Below are 15,198 nucleotides of genomic sequence, written 5' to 3'. Positions count from 1 at the left end.
AATGCTATCTGCAATCCTAATTCTAAACTTATGTGAAACTATTGGAATACACTAAAATTGAACAACTTTCACATATATATGACATGTAAAACACTTTTCCGAGCTTTTGGGCCTAGGGTAAACTAACGCATATAGGAAGTTAAATTCATGATATAGAACTGGCAATGCAATGTGCAATCCTAATTCTCAACTTATGTGAAACTCTTGCCATACACTGAAATTGAACAACATTCACATATATATGACATGTGAAACACTTTTCCGAGCTTTTGTGACTACAGTAAACTAACGCATATAAGTAGTTAAACTAAATGAAATAGAAGTGGTAATGCTATCTGCAATCCTAATTCTCAACTTATGTGAAACTCTTGCCATACACTAAATTTGAACAACTTTCACATGTATATGACATGTAAAACAATTTTAACAGCCTTTGCGCCTAGGGTAAACTAACGCAAATAAGTAGTTAAACTAATTGATATAGAAGTGCTAACGCTGTCTGAAATCCTAATTCTAAACTTATGTGAAACTCTTGCAATATACTAAAATTGAACAACTATCACATACATATGACATGTACAAGCCTTTTCCGAATTATTATGCCTAGGGTAAACTACCGCATCTAAGAAGTTAAATTAAATGATATAGAACTGGTAACGCTATCTGCAACCCTAATTCTAAACTTATGTGAAACTCTTCCCATACACTGAAATTGAACAACTTTCACATATATATGACATGTAAAACAGTTTTCCGAGGTTTTGTGCCTAGGGTAAAATAACGCATATAAGTAGTTAAACTAAATGATATAGAAGTGCTAACGCTATCTTAAATCCTAATTCTAAACTTATGTAAAATTCTTGCCATACACTGAAATTGAACAACTTTCACATATATATGACATGTAAAACACTTTTCCGAGCTTTTGTGCCTAGGGTAAACTAACGCATATAAGTAGTTAAACTAAATGATATAAAAGTGCTAGTGCTATCTGCATCCTAATTCTAAATTTATGTGAAACTCTTCCCATACACTGAAATTGAACAACTTTCACATATAAATGACATGTAGAACACTTTTCCGAGGTTTTATGCATATGGTAAACTAAGGCATATAAGAATTTATACTAAATGATACAAAACTGGTAATGCTATCTGCAATCCTAATTGTAAACTTCTGTGAAATTCTTGCCATACACGGAAAATGAACAACATTCACATATATATGACATGTAAAACACTTTTCCGCGCATTTGTGCCTAGGGTAAAAGAACGCATATAAGAAGTTAAACTAAATGATATAGAAGTGCTAACGCTATCTGAAATCCTAATTCTAAACTTATTTGAATCTCTTGCATTATACTGAAATTGAACATCTTTGACATATATATGACATATAGAATACTTTTCCGAGTTTTTATGCCTAGGATAAACTAAGGCATATAAGAAGTTATACTAAATGATACAAAATTGGTAATGTTATCTGAAATCCTTATTCTTAACTTATGTGAAACTCTTCCAATACACTGAAATTGAACTTTCACATATATATGACATGTAAAACAGTTTTCCGAGCTTTTGTGCCTAGGGTAAACTAACCCATATAAGAAGTTAAAATAAATGATATAAAAGTTTTAACGCTATCTGCAATCCTAATTCTAAACTTATGTGAAACTCTTGCCATACAATGTCACATATATATGATATGTAAAACACTTTTCCAAGCTTTTGTGGCTAGGGTAAACTAACACATATAAGAAATTGAACAACTTTCACATATATATGACATGTAAAACACCTTTCCGCGCTTTTGTGCCTAAGGTAAAAGAACGCATATAAGAAGTTAAACTAAATGATATAGAAGTGCTAACACTATCTGCAATCCTAATTCTAAACTTATTTGAATCCCTTGCATTATACTGATATTGAACATTTTTGACATATATATGACAGAAAGAACACTTTTCCGAGTTTTTATGCCAAGGGTAAACTAAGGCATATAAGAAGTTATAATAAATGATACAAAACTGGTAATGCTATCTGCAATTTTAATTCTTAACTTATGTGAAACTCTTCCCATACACTGAAATTAAACTTTCACATATATATGACATGCAAAACAGTTTTCCGAGCTTTTGTGCCTAGGGTAAACTAACACATATAAGTAGTTAAAATAAATGATATAAAATTGCTATTGCTATCTGCAATCCTAATTCTAAACTTATGTGAACCTCTCCCCATACACTGAATTTGAAAAACTTCCACATATATATGACATGTACAACACTTTTCCGAGTTTTTATGGCTGGGGTAAACTAACGCATGTAAGTAGTTAAACTAAATGATATAGAACTGGTAATGCTATCTGCAATCCTAATTCTCAACTTCTGTGAAACTCTTGCTATACACTGAAATTGAACAACTTTCACATATATATATGACTTGTAAAACACTTTTCCGAGTTTTTATGCCTAGGGTAAACTAAGGCATATAAGAAGTTATACTAAATGATACAAAACTGGTAATGCTATCTGCAATCCTAATTCTCAACTTCTGTGAAACTCTTGCCATACACTAAATTTGAACAATTTCCACATATATATGACAGGTAAAACAGTTTTCCGAGCTTTTCTGCCTAGGGTAAACTAACGAATATAAGTAGTTAAACTAAATGATATAGAAGTGCTAACGCTATTTGAAATCCTAATTCTAAACTTATATGAAACTCTTGCAATACACTGAAATTGAACAACTTTCACATATATATGACATGTAAAACACTTTTCCGAGCTTTTGTGCCTAGGGTAAAGTAACGCATATAGGAAGTTAAACTAAATGATATAGAACTGGTAATGCAATGTGCAATCCTAATTCTCAACTTATGTGAAACTCTTGCCATACACTGAAACTGAACCACTTTCACATATATATGACATGTAAAACACTTTTCCAAGTTTTTATGCCTAGGGTATACTAAGGCATATAAGAAGTTATACTAAATGATACAAAACTGTTAATGCTATCTGCAATCCTAATTCTAAACTTATGTGAAACTATTGGAATACACTAAAATTGAACAACTTTCACATATATATGACATGTAAAACACTTTTCCGAGCTTTTGGGCCTAGGGTAAACTAACGCATATAGGAAGTTAAATTCATGATATAGAACTGGCAATGCAATGTGCAATCCTAATTCTCAACTTATGTGAAACTCTTGCCATACACTGAAATTGAACAACATTCACATATATATGACATGTGAAACACTTTTCCGAGCTTTTGTGACTACAGTAAACTAACGCATATAAGTAGTTAAACTAAATGAAATAGAAGTGGTAATGCTATCTGCAATCCTAATTCTCAACTTATGTGAAACTCTTGCCATACACTAAATTTGAACAACTTTCACATGTATATGACATGTAAAACAATTTTAACAGCCTTTGCGCCTAGGGTAAACTAACGCAAATAAGTAGTTAAACTAATTGATATAGAAGTGCTAACGCTGTCTGAAATCCTAATTCTAAACTTATGTGAAACTCTTGCAATATACTAAAATTGAACAACTATCACATACATATGACATGTACAAGCCTTTTCCGAATTATTATGCCTAGGGTAAACTACCGCATCTAAGAAGTTAAATTAAATGATATAGAACTGGTAACGCTATCTGCAACCCTAATTCTAAACTTATGTGAAACTCTTCCCATACACTGAAATTGAACAACTTTCACATATATATGACATGTAAAACAGTTTTCCGAGGTTTTGTGCCTAGGGTAAAATAACGCATATAAGTAGTTAAACTAAATGATATAGAAGTGCTAACGCTATCTTAAATCCTAATTCTAAACTTATGTAAAATTCTTGCCATACACTGAAATTGAACAACTTTCACATATATATGACATGTAAAACACTTTTCCGAGCTTTTGTGCCTAGGGTAAACTAACGCATATAAGTAGTTAAACTAAATGATATAAAAGTGCTAGTGCTATCTGCATCCTAATTCTAAATTTATGTGAAACTCTTCCCATACACTGAAATTGAACAACTTTCACATATAAATGACATGTAGAACACTTTTCCGAGGTTTTATGCATATGGTAAACTAAGGCATATAAGAATTTATACTAAATGATACAAAACTGGTAATGCTATCTGCAATCCTAATTGTAAACTTCTGTGAAATTCTTGCCATACACGGAAAATGAACAACATTCACATATATATGACATGTAAAACACTTTTCCGCGCATTTGTGCCTAGGGTAAAAGAACGCATATAAGAAGTTAAACTAAATGATATAGAAGTGCTAACGCTATCTGAAATCCTAATTCTAAACTTATTTGAATCTCTTGCATTATACTGAAATTGAACATCTTTGACATATATATGACATATAGAATACTTTTCCGAGTTTTTATGCCTAGGATAAACTAAGGCATATAAGAAGTTATACTAAATGATACAAAATTGGTAATGTTATCTGAAATCCTTATTCTTAACTTATGTGAAACTCTTCCAATACACTGAAATTGAACTTTCACATATATATGACATGTAAAACAGTTTTCCGAGCTTTTGTGCCTAGGGTAAACTAACCCATATAAGAAGTTAAAATAAATGATATAAAAGTTTTAACGCTATCTGCAATCCTAATTCTAAACTTATGTGAAACTCTTGCCATACAATGTCACATATATATGATATGTAAAACACTTTTCCAAGCTTTTGTGGCTAGGGTAAACTAACACATATAAGAAATTGAACAACTTTCACATATATATGACATGTAAAACACTTTTCCGCGCTTTTGTGCCTAAGGTAAAAGAACGCATATAAGAAGTTAAACTAAATGATATAGAAGTGCTAACACTATCTGCAATCCTAATTCTAAACTTATTTGAATCCCTTGCATTATACTGATATTGAACATTTTTGACATATATATGACAGAAAGAACACTTTTCCGAGTTTTTATGCCAAGGGTAAACTAAGGCATATAAGAAGTTATAATAAATGATACAAAACTGGTAATGCTATCTGCAATTTTAATTCTTAACTTATGTGAAACTCTTCCCATACACTGAAATTAAACTTTCACATATATATGACATGCAAAACAGTTTTCCGAGCTTTTGTGCCTAGGGTAAACTAACACATATAAGTAGTTAAAATAAATGATATAAAATTGCTATTGCTATCTGCAATCCTAATTCTAAACTTATGTGAACCTCTCCCCATACACTGAATTTGAAAAACTTCCACATATATATGACATGTACAACACTTTTCCGAGTTTTTATGGCTGGGGAAAACTAACGCATGTAAGTAGTTAAACTAAATGATATAGAACTGGTAATGCTATCTGCAATCCTAATTCTCAACTTCTGTGAAACTCTTGCTATACACTGAAATTGAACAACTTTCACATATATATATGACTTGTAAAACACTTTTCCGAGTTTTTATGCCTAGGGTAAACTAAGGCATATAAGAAGTTATACTAAATGATACAAAACTGGTAATGCTATCTGCAATTTTAATTCTTAACTTATGTGAAACTCTTCCCATACACTGAAATTAAACTTTCACATATATATGACATGCAAAACAGTTTTCCGAGCTTTTGTGCCTAGGGTAAACTAACACATATAAGTAGTTAAAATAAATGATATAAAATTGCTATTGCTATCTGCAATCCTAATTCTAAACTTATGTGAACCTCTCCCCATACACTGAATTTGAAAAACTTCCACATATATATGACATGTACAACACTTTTCCGAGTTTTTATGGCTGGGGTAAACTAACGCATGTAAGTAGTTAGACTAAATGATATAGAACTGGTAATGCTATCTGCAATCCTAATTCTCAACTTCTGTGAAACTCTTGCTATACACTGAAATTGAACAACTTTCACATATATATATGACTTGTAAAACACTTTTCCGAGTTTTTATGCCTAGGGTAAACTAAGGCATATAAGAAGTTATACTAAATGATACAAAACTGGTAATGCTATCTGCAATCCTAATTCTCAACTTCTGTGAAACTCTTGCCATACACTAAATTTGAACAATTTCCACATATATATGACAGGTAAAACAGTTTTCCGAGCTTTTCTGCCTAGGGTAAACTAACGAATATAAGTAGTTAAACTAAATGATATAGAAGTGCTAACGCTATTTGAAATCCTAATTCTAAACTTATATGAAACTCTTGCAATACACTGAAATTGAACAACTTTCACATATATATGACATGTAAAACACTTTTCCGAGCTTTTGTGCCTAGGGTAAAGTAACGCATATAGGAAGTTAAACTAAATGATATAGAACTGGTAATGCAATGTGCAATCCTAATGCTCAACTTATGTGAAACTCTTGCCATACACTGAAACTGAACCACTTTCACATATATATGACATGTAAAACACTTTTCCAAGTTTTTATGCCTAGGGTATACTAAGGCATATAAGAAGTTATACTAAATGATACAAAACTGTTAATGCTATCTGCAATCCTAATTCTAAACTTATGTGAAACTATTGGAATACACTAAAATTGAACAACTTTCACATATATATGACATGTAAAACACTTTTCCGCGCTTTTGTGCCTAAGGTAAAAGAACGCATATAAGAAGTTAAACTAAATGATATAGAAGTGCTAACACTATCTGCAATCCTAATTCTAAACTTATTTGAATCCCTTGCATTATACTGATATTGAACATTTTTGACATATATATGACAGAAAGAACACTTTTCCGAGTTTTTATGCCAAGGGTAAACTAAGGCATATAAGAAGTTATAATAAATGATACAAAACTGGTAATGCTATCTGCAATTTTAATTCTTAACTTATGTGAAACTCTTCCCATACACTGAAATTAAACTTTCACATATATATGACAGGTAAAACAGTTTTCCGAGCTTTTGTGCCTAGGGTAAACTAACACATATAAGTAGTTAAAATAAATGATATAAAATTGCTATTGCTATCTGCAATCCTAATTCTAAACTTATGTGAACCTCTCCCCATACACTGAATTTGAAAAACTTCCACATATATATGACATGTACAACACTTTTCCGAGTTTTTATGGCTGGGGTAAACTAACGCATGTAAGTAGTTAAACTAAATGATATAGAACTGGTAATGCAATGTGCAATCCTAATTCTCAACTTCTGTGAAACTCTTGCTATACACTGAAATTGAACAACTTTCACATATATATATGACTTGTAAAACACTTTTCCGAGTTTTTATGCCTAGGGTAAACTAAGGCATATAAGAAGTTATACTAAATGATACAAAACTGGTAATGCTATCTGCAATCCTAATTCTCAACTTCTGTGAAACTCTTGCCATACACTAAATTTGAACAATTTCCACATATATATGACAGGTAAAACAGTTTTCCGAGCTTTTCTGCCTAGGGTAAACTAACGAATATAAGTAGTTAAACTAAATGATATAGAAGTGCTAACGCTATTTGAAATCCTAATTCTAAACTTATATGAAACTCTTGCAATACACTGAAATTGAACAACTTTCACATATATATGACATGTAAAACACTTTTCCGAGCTTTTGTGCCTAGGGTAAAGTAACGCATATAGGAAGTTAAACTAAATGATATAGAACTGGTAATGCAATGTGCAATCCTAATTCTCAACTTATGTGAAACTCTTGCCATACACTGAAACTGAACCACTTTCACATATATATGACATGTAAAACACTTTTCCAAGTTTTTATGCCTAGGGTATACTAAGGCATATAAGAAGTTATACTAAATGATACAAAACTGTTAATGCTATCTGCAATCCTAATTCTAAACTTATGTGAAACTATTGGAATACACTAAAATTGAACAACTTTCACATATATATGACATGTAAAACACTTTTCCGAGCTTTTGGGCCTAGGGTAAACTAACGCATATAGGAAGTTAAATTCATGATATAGAACTGGCAATGCAATGTGCAATCCTAATTCTCAACTTATGTGAAACTCTTGCCATACACTGAAATTGAACAACATTCACATATATATGACATGTGAAACACTTTTCCGAGCTTTTGTGACTACAGTAAACTAACGCATATAAGTAGTTAAACTAAATGAAATAGAAGTGGTAATGCTATCTGCAATCCTAATTCTCAACTTATGTGAAACTCTTGCCATACACTAAATTTGAACAACTTTCACATGTATATGACATGTAAAACAATTTTAACAGCCTTTGCGCCTAGGGTAAACTAACGCAAATAAGTAGTTAAACTAATTGATATAGAAGTGCTAACGCTGTCTGAAATCCTAATTCTAAACTTATGTGAAACTCTTGCAATATACTAAAATTGAACAACTATCACATACATATGACATGTACAAGCCTTTTCCGAATTATTATGCCTAGGGTAAACTACCGCATCTAAGAAGTTAAATTAAATGATATAGAACTGGTAACGCTATCTGCAACCCTAATTCTAAACTTATGTGAAACTCTTCCCATACACTGAAATTGAACAACTTTCACATATATATGACATGTAAAACAGTTTTCCGAGGTTTTGTGCCTAGGGTAAAATAACGCATATAAGTAGTTAAACTAAATGATATAGAAGTGCTAACGCTATCTTAAATCCTAATTCTAAACTTATGTAAAATTCTTGCCATACACTGAAATTGAACAACTTTCACATATATATGACATGTAAAACACTTTTCCGAGCTTTTGTGCCTAGGGTAAACTAACGCATATAAGTAGTTAAACTAAATGATATAAAAGTGCTAGTGCTATCTGCATCCTAATTCTAAATTTATGTGAAACTCTTCCCATACACTGAAATTGAACAACTTTCACATATAAATGACATGTAGAACACTTTTCCGAGGTTTTATGCATATGGTAAACTAAGGCATATAAGAATTTATACTAAATGATACAAAACTGGTAATGCTATCTGCAATCCTAATTGTAAACTTCTGTGAAATTCTTGCCATACACGGAAAATGAACAACATTCACATATATATGACATGTAAAACACTTTTCCGCGCATTTGTGCCTAGGGTAAAAGAACGCATATAAGAAGTTAAACTAAATGATATAGAAGTGCTAACGCTATCTGAAATCCTAATTCTAAACTTATTTGAATCTCTTGCATTATACTGAAATTGAACATCTTTGACATATATATGACATATAGAATACGTTTCCGAGTTTTTATGCCTAGGATAAACTAAGGCATATAAGAAGTTATACTAAATGATACAAAATTGGTAATGTTATCTGAAATCCTTATTCTTAACTTATGTGAAACTCTTCCAATACACTGAAATTGAACTTTCACATATATATGACATGTAAAACAGTTTTCCGAGCTTTTGTGCCTAGGGTAAACTAACCCATATAAGAAGTTAAAATAAATGATATAAAAGTTTTAACGCTATCTGCAATCCTAATTCTAAACTTATGTGAAACTCTTGCCATACAATGTCACATATATATGATATGTAAAACACTTTTCCAAGCTTTTGTGGCTAGGGTAAACTAACACATATAAGAAATTGAACAACTTTCACATATATATGACATGTAAAACACTTTTCCGCGCTTTTGTGCCTAAGGTAAAAGAACGCATATAAGAAGTTAAACTAAATGATATAGAAGTGCTAACACTATCTGCAATCCTAATTCTAAACTTATTTGAATCCCTTGCATTATACTGATATTGAACATTTTTGACATATATATGACAGAAAGAACACTTTTCCGAGTTTTTATGCCAAGGGTAAACTAAGGCATATAAGAAGTTATAATAAATGATACAAAACTGGTAATGCTATCTGCAATTTTAATTCTTAACTTATGTGAAACTCTTCCCATACACTGAAATTAAACTTTCACATATATATGACAGGTAAAACAGTTTTCCGAGCTTTTGTGCCTAGGGTAAACTAACACATATAAGTAGTTAAAATAAATGATATAAAATTGCTATTGCTATCTGCAATCCTAATTCTAAACTTATGTGAACCTCTCCCCATACACTGAATTTGAAAAACTTCCACATATATATGACATGTACAACACTTTTCCGAGTTTTTATGGCTGGGGTAAACTAACGCATGTAAGTAGTTAAACTAAATGATATAGAACTGGTAATGCAATGTGCAATCCTAATTCTCAACTTCTGTGAAACTCTTGCTATACACTGAAATTGAACAACTTTCACATATATATATGACTTGTAAAACACTTTTCCGAGTTTTTATGCCTAGGGTAAACTAAGGCATATAAGAAGTTATACTAAATGATACAAAACTGGTAATGCTATCTGCAATCCTAATTCTCAACTTCTGTGAAACTCTTGCCATACACTAAATTTGAACAATTTCCACATATATATGACAGGTAAAACAGTTTTCCGAGCTTTTCTGCCTAGGGTAAACTAACGAATATAAGTAGTTAAACTAAATGATATAGAAGTGCTAACGCTATTTGAAATCCTAATTCTAAACTTATATGAAACTCTTGCAATACACTGAAATTGAACAACTTTCACATATATATGACATGTAAAACACTTTTCCGAGCTTTTGTGCCTAGGGTAAAGTAACGCATATAGGAAGTTAAACTAAATGATATAGAACTGGTAATGCAATGTGCAATCCTAATTCTCAACTTATGTGAAACTCTTGCCATACACTGAAACTGAACCACTTTCACATATATATGACATGTAAAACACTTTTCCAAGTTTTTATGCCTAGGGTATACTAAGGCATATAAGAAGTTATACTAAATGATACAAAACTGTTAATGCTATCTGCAATCCTAATTCTAAACTTATGTGAAACTATTGGAATACACTAAAATTGAACAACTTTCACATATATATGACATGTAAAACACTTTTCCGAGCTTTTGGGCCTAGGGTAAACTAACGCATATAGGAAGTTAAATTCATGATATAGAACTGGCAATGCAATGTGCAATCCTAATTCTCAACTTATGTGAAACTCTTGCCATACACTGAAATTGAACAACATTCACATATATATGACATGTGAAACACTTTTCCGAGCTTTTGTGACTACAGTAAACTAACGCATATAAGTAGTTAAACTAAATGAAATAGAAGTGGTAATGCTATCTGCAATCCTAATTCTCAACTTATGTGAAACTCTTGCCATACACTAAATTTGAACAACTTTCACATGTATATGACATGTAAAACAATTTTAACAGCCTTTGCGCCTAGGGTAAACTAACGCAAATAAGTAGTTAAACTAATTGATATAGAAGTGCTAACGCTGTCTGAAATCCTAATTCTAAACTTATGTGAAACTCTTGCAATATACTAAAATTGAACAACTATCACATACATATGACATGTACAAGCCTTTTCCGAATTATTATGCCTAGGGTAAACTACCGCATCTAAGAAGTTAAATTAAATGATATAGAACTGGTAACGCTATCTGCAACCCTAATTCTAAACTTATGTGAAACTCTTCCCATACACTGAAATTGAACAACTTTCACATATATATGACATGTAAAACAGTTTTCCGAGGTTTTGTGCCTAGGGTAAAATAACGCATATAAGTAGTTAAACTAAATGATATAGAAGTGCTAACGCTATCTTAAATCCTAATTCTAAACTTATGTAAAATTCTTGCCATACACTGAAATTGAACAACTTTCACATATATATGACATGTAAAACACTTTTCCGAGCTTTTGTGCCTAGGGTAAACTAACGCATATAAGTAGTTAAACTAAATGATATAAAAGTGCTAGTGCTATCTGCATCCTAATTCTAAATTTATGTGAAACTCTTCCCATACACTGAAATTGAACAACTTTCACATATAAATGACATGTAGAACACTTTTCCGAGGTTTTATGCATATGGTAAACTAAGGCATATAAGAATTTATACTAAATGATACAAAACTGGTAATGCTATCTGCAATCCTAATTGTAAACTTCTGTGAAATTCTTGCCATACACGGAAAATGAACAACATTCACATATATATGACATGTAAAACACTTTTCCGCGCATTTGTGCCTAGGGTAAAAGAACGCATATAAGAAGTTAAACTAAATGATATAGAAGTGCTAACGCTATCTGAAATCCTAATTCTAAACTTATTTGAATCTCTTGCATTATACTGAAATTGAACATCTTTGACATATATATGACATATAGAATACTTTTCCGAGTTTTTATGCCTAGGATAAACTAAGGCATATAAGAAGTTATACTAAATGATACAAAATTGGTAATGTTATCTGAAATCCTTATTCTTAACTTATGTGAAACTCTTCCAATACACTGAAATTGAACTTTCACATATATATGACATGCAAAACAGTTTTCCGAGCTTTTGTGCCTAGGGTAAACTAACACATATAAGTAGTTAAAATAAATGATATAAAATTGCTATTGCTATCTGCAATCCTAATTCTAAACTTATGTGAACCTCTCCCCATACACTGAATTTGAAAAACTTCCACATATATATGACATGTACAACACTTTTCCGAGTTTTTATGGCTGGGGTAAACTAACGCATGTAAGTAGTTAAACTAAATGATATAGAACTGGTAATGCTATCTGCAATCCTAATTCTCAACTTCTGTGAAACTCTTGCTATACACTGAAATTGAACAACTTTCACATATATATATGACTTGTAAAACACTTTTCCGAGTTTTTATGCCTAGGGTAAACTAAGGCATATAAGAAGTTATACTAAATGATACAAAACTGGTAATGCTATCTGCAATCCTAATTCTCAACTTCTGTGAAACTCTTGCCATACACTAAATTTGAACAATTTCCACATATATATGACAGGTAAAACAGTTTTCCGAGCTTTTCTGCCTAGGGTAAACTAACGAATATAAGTAGTTAAACTAAATGATATAGAAGTGCTAACGCTATTTGAAATCCTAATTCTAAACTTATATGAAACTCTTGCAATACACTGAAATTGAACAACTTTCACATATATATGACATGTAAAACACTTTTCCGAGCTTTTGTGCCTAGGGTAAAGTAACGCATATAGGAAGTTAAACTAAATGATATAGAACTGGTAATGCAATGTGCAATCCTAATTCTCAACTTATGTGAAACTCTTGCCATACACTGAAACTGAACCACTTTCACATATATATGACATGTAAAACACTTTTCCAAGTTTTTATGCCTAGGGTATACTAAGGCATATAAGAAGTTATACTAAATGATACAAAACTGTTAATGCTATCTGCAATCCTAATTCTAAACTTATGTGAAACTATTGGAATACACTAAAATTGAACAACTTTCACATATATATGACATGTAAAACACTTTTCCGAGCTTTTGGGCCTAGGGTAAACTAACGCATATAGGAAGTTAAATTCATGATATAGAACTGGCAATGCAATGTGCAATCCTAATTCTCAACTTATGTGAAACTCTTGCCATACACTGAAATTGAACAACATTCACATATATATGACATGTGAAACACTTTTCCGAGCTTTTGTGCCTAGGGTAAACTACCGCATCTAAGAAGTTAAATTAAATGATATAGAACTGGTAACGCTATCTGCAACCCTAATTCTAAACTTATGTGAAACTCTTCCCATACACTGAAATTGAACAACTTTCACATATATATGACATGTAAAACAGTTTTCCGAGGTTTTGTGCCTAGGGTAAAATAACGCATATAAGTAGTTAAACTAAATGATATAGAAGTGCTAACGCTATCTTAAATCCTAATTCTAAACTTATGTAAAATTCTTGCCCTACACTGAAATTGAACAACTTTCACATATATATGACATGTAAAACACTTTTCCGAGCTTTTGTGCCTAGGGTAAACTAACGCATATAAGTAGTTAAACTAAATGATATAAAAGTGCTAGTGCTATCTGCATCCTAATTCTAAATTTATGTGAAACTCTTCCCATACACTGAAATTGAACAACTTTCACATATAAATGACATGTAGAACACTTTTCCGAGGTTTTATGCATATGGTAAACTAAGGCATATAAGAATTTATACTAAATGATACAAAACTGGTAATGCTATCTGCAATCCTAATTGTAAACTTCTGTGAAATTCTTGCCATACACGGAAAATGAACAACATTCACATATATATGACATGTAAAACACTTTTCCGCGCATTTGTGCCTAGGGTAAAAGAACGCATATAAGAAGTTAAACTAAATGATATAGAAGTGCTAACGCTATCTGAAATCCTAATTCTAAACTTATTTGAATCTCTTGCATTATACTGAAATTGAACATCTTTGACATATATATGACATATAGAATACTTTTCCGAGTTTTTATGCCTAGGATAAACTAAGGCATATAAGAAGTTATACTAAATGATACAAAATTGGTAATGTTATCTGAAATCCTTATTCTTAACTTATGTGAAACTCTTCCAATACACTGAAATTGAACTTTCACATATATATGACATGTAAAACAGTTTTCCGAGCTTTTGTGCCTAGGGTAAACTAACCCATATAAGAAGTTAAAATAAATGATATAAAAGTTTTAACGCTATCTGCAATCCTAATTCTAAACTTATGTGAAACTCTTGCCATACAATGTCACATATATATGATATGTAAAACACTTTTCCAAGCTTTTGTGGCTAGGGTAAACTAACACATATAAGAAATTGAACAACTTTCACATATATATGACATGTAAAACACTTTTCCGCGCTTTTGTGCCTAAGGTAAAAGAACGCATATAAGAAGTTAAACTAAATGATATAGAAGTGCTAACACTATCTGCAATCCTAATTCTAAACTTATTTGAATCCCTTGCATTATACTGATATTGAACATTTTTGACATATATATGACAGAAAGAACGCTTTTCCGAGTTTTTATGCCAAGGGTAAACTAAGGCATATAAGAAGTTATAATAAATGATACAAAACTGGTAATGCTATCTGCAATTTTAATTCTTAACTTATGTGAAACTCTTCCCATACACTGAAATTAAACTTTCACATATATATGACATGCAAAACAGTTTTCCGAGCTTTTGTGCCTAGGGTAAACTAACACATATAAGTAGTTAAAATAAATGATATAAAATTGCTATTGCTATCTGCAATCCTAATTCTAAACTTATG

Source organism: Muscardinus avellanarius, assembly GCF_963383645.1.
Source record: "Muscardinus avellanarius genome assembly, chromosome: 3".
NCBI lineage: Eukaryota > Metazoa > Chordata > Mammalia > Rodentia > Gliridae > Muscardinus > Muscardinus avellanarius.
The sequence above is the reverse complement of the archived record's forward strand: the minus strand, read 5'-3'. Positions refer to the sequence as shown.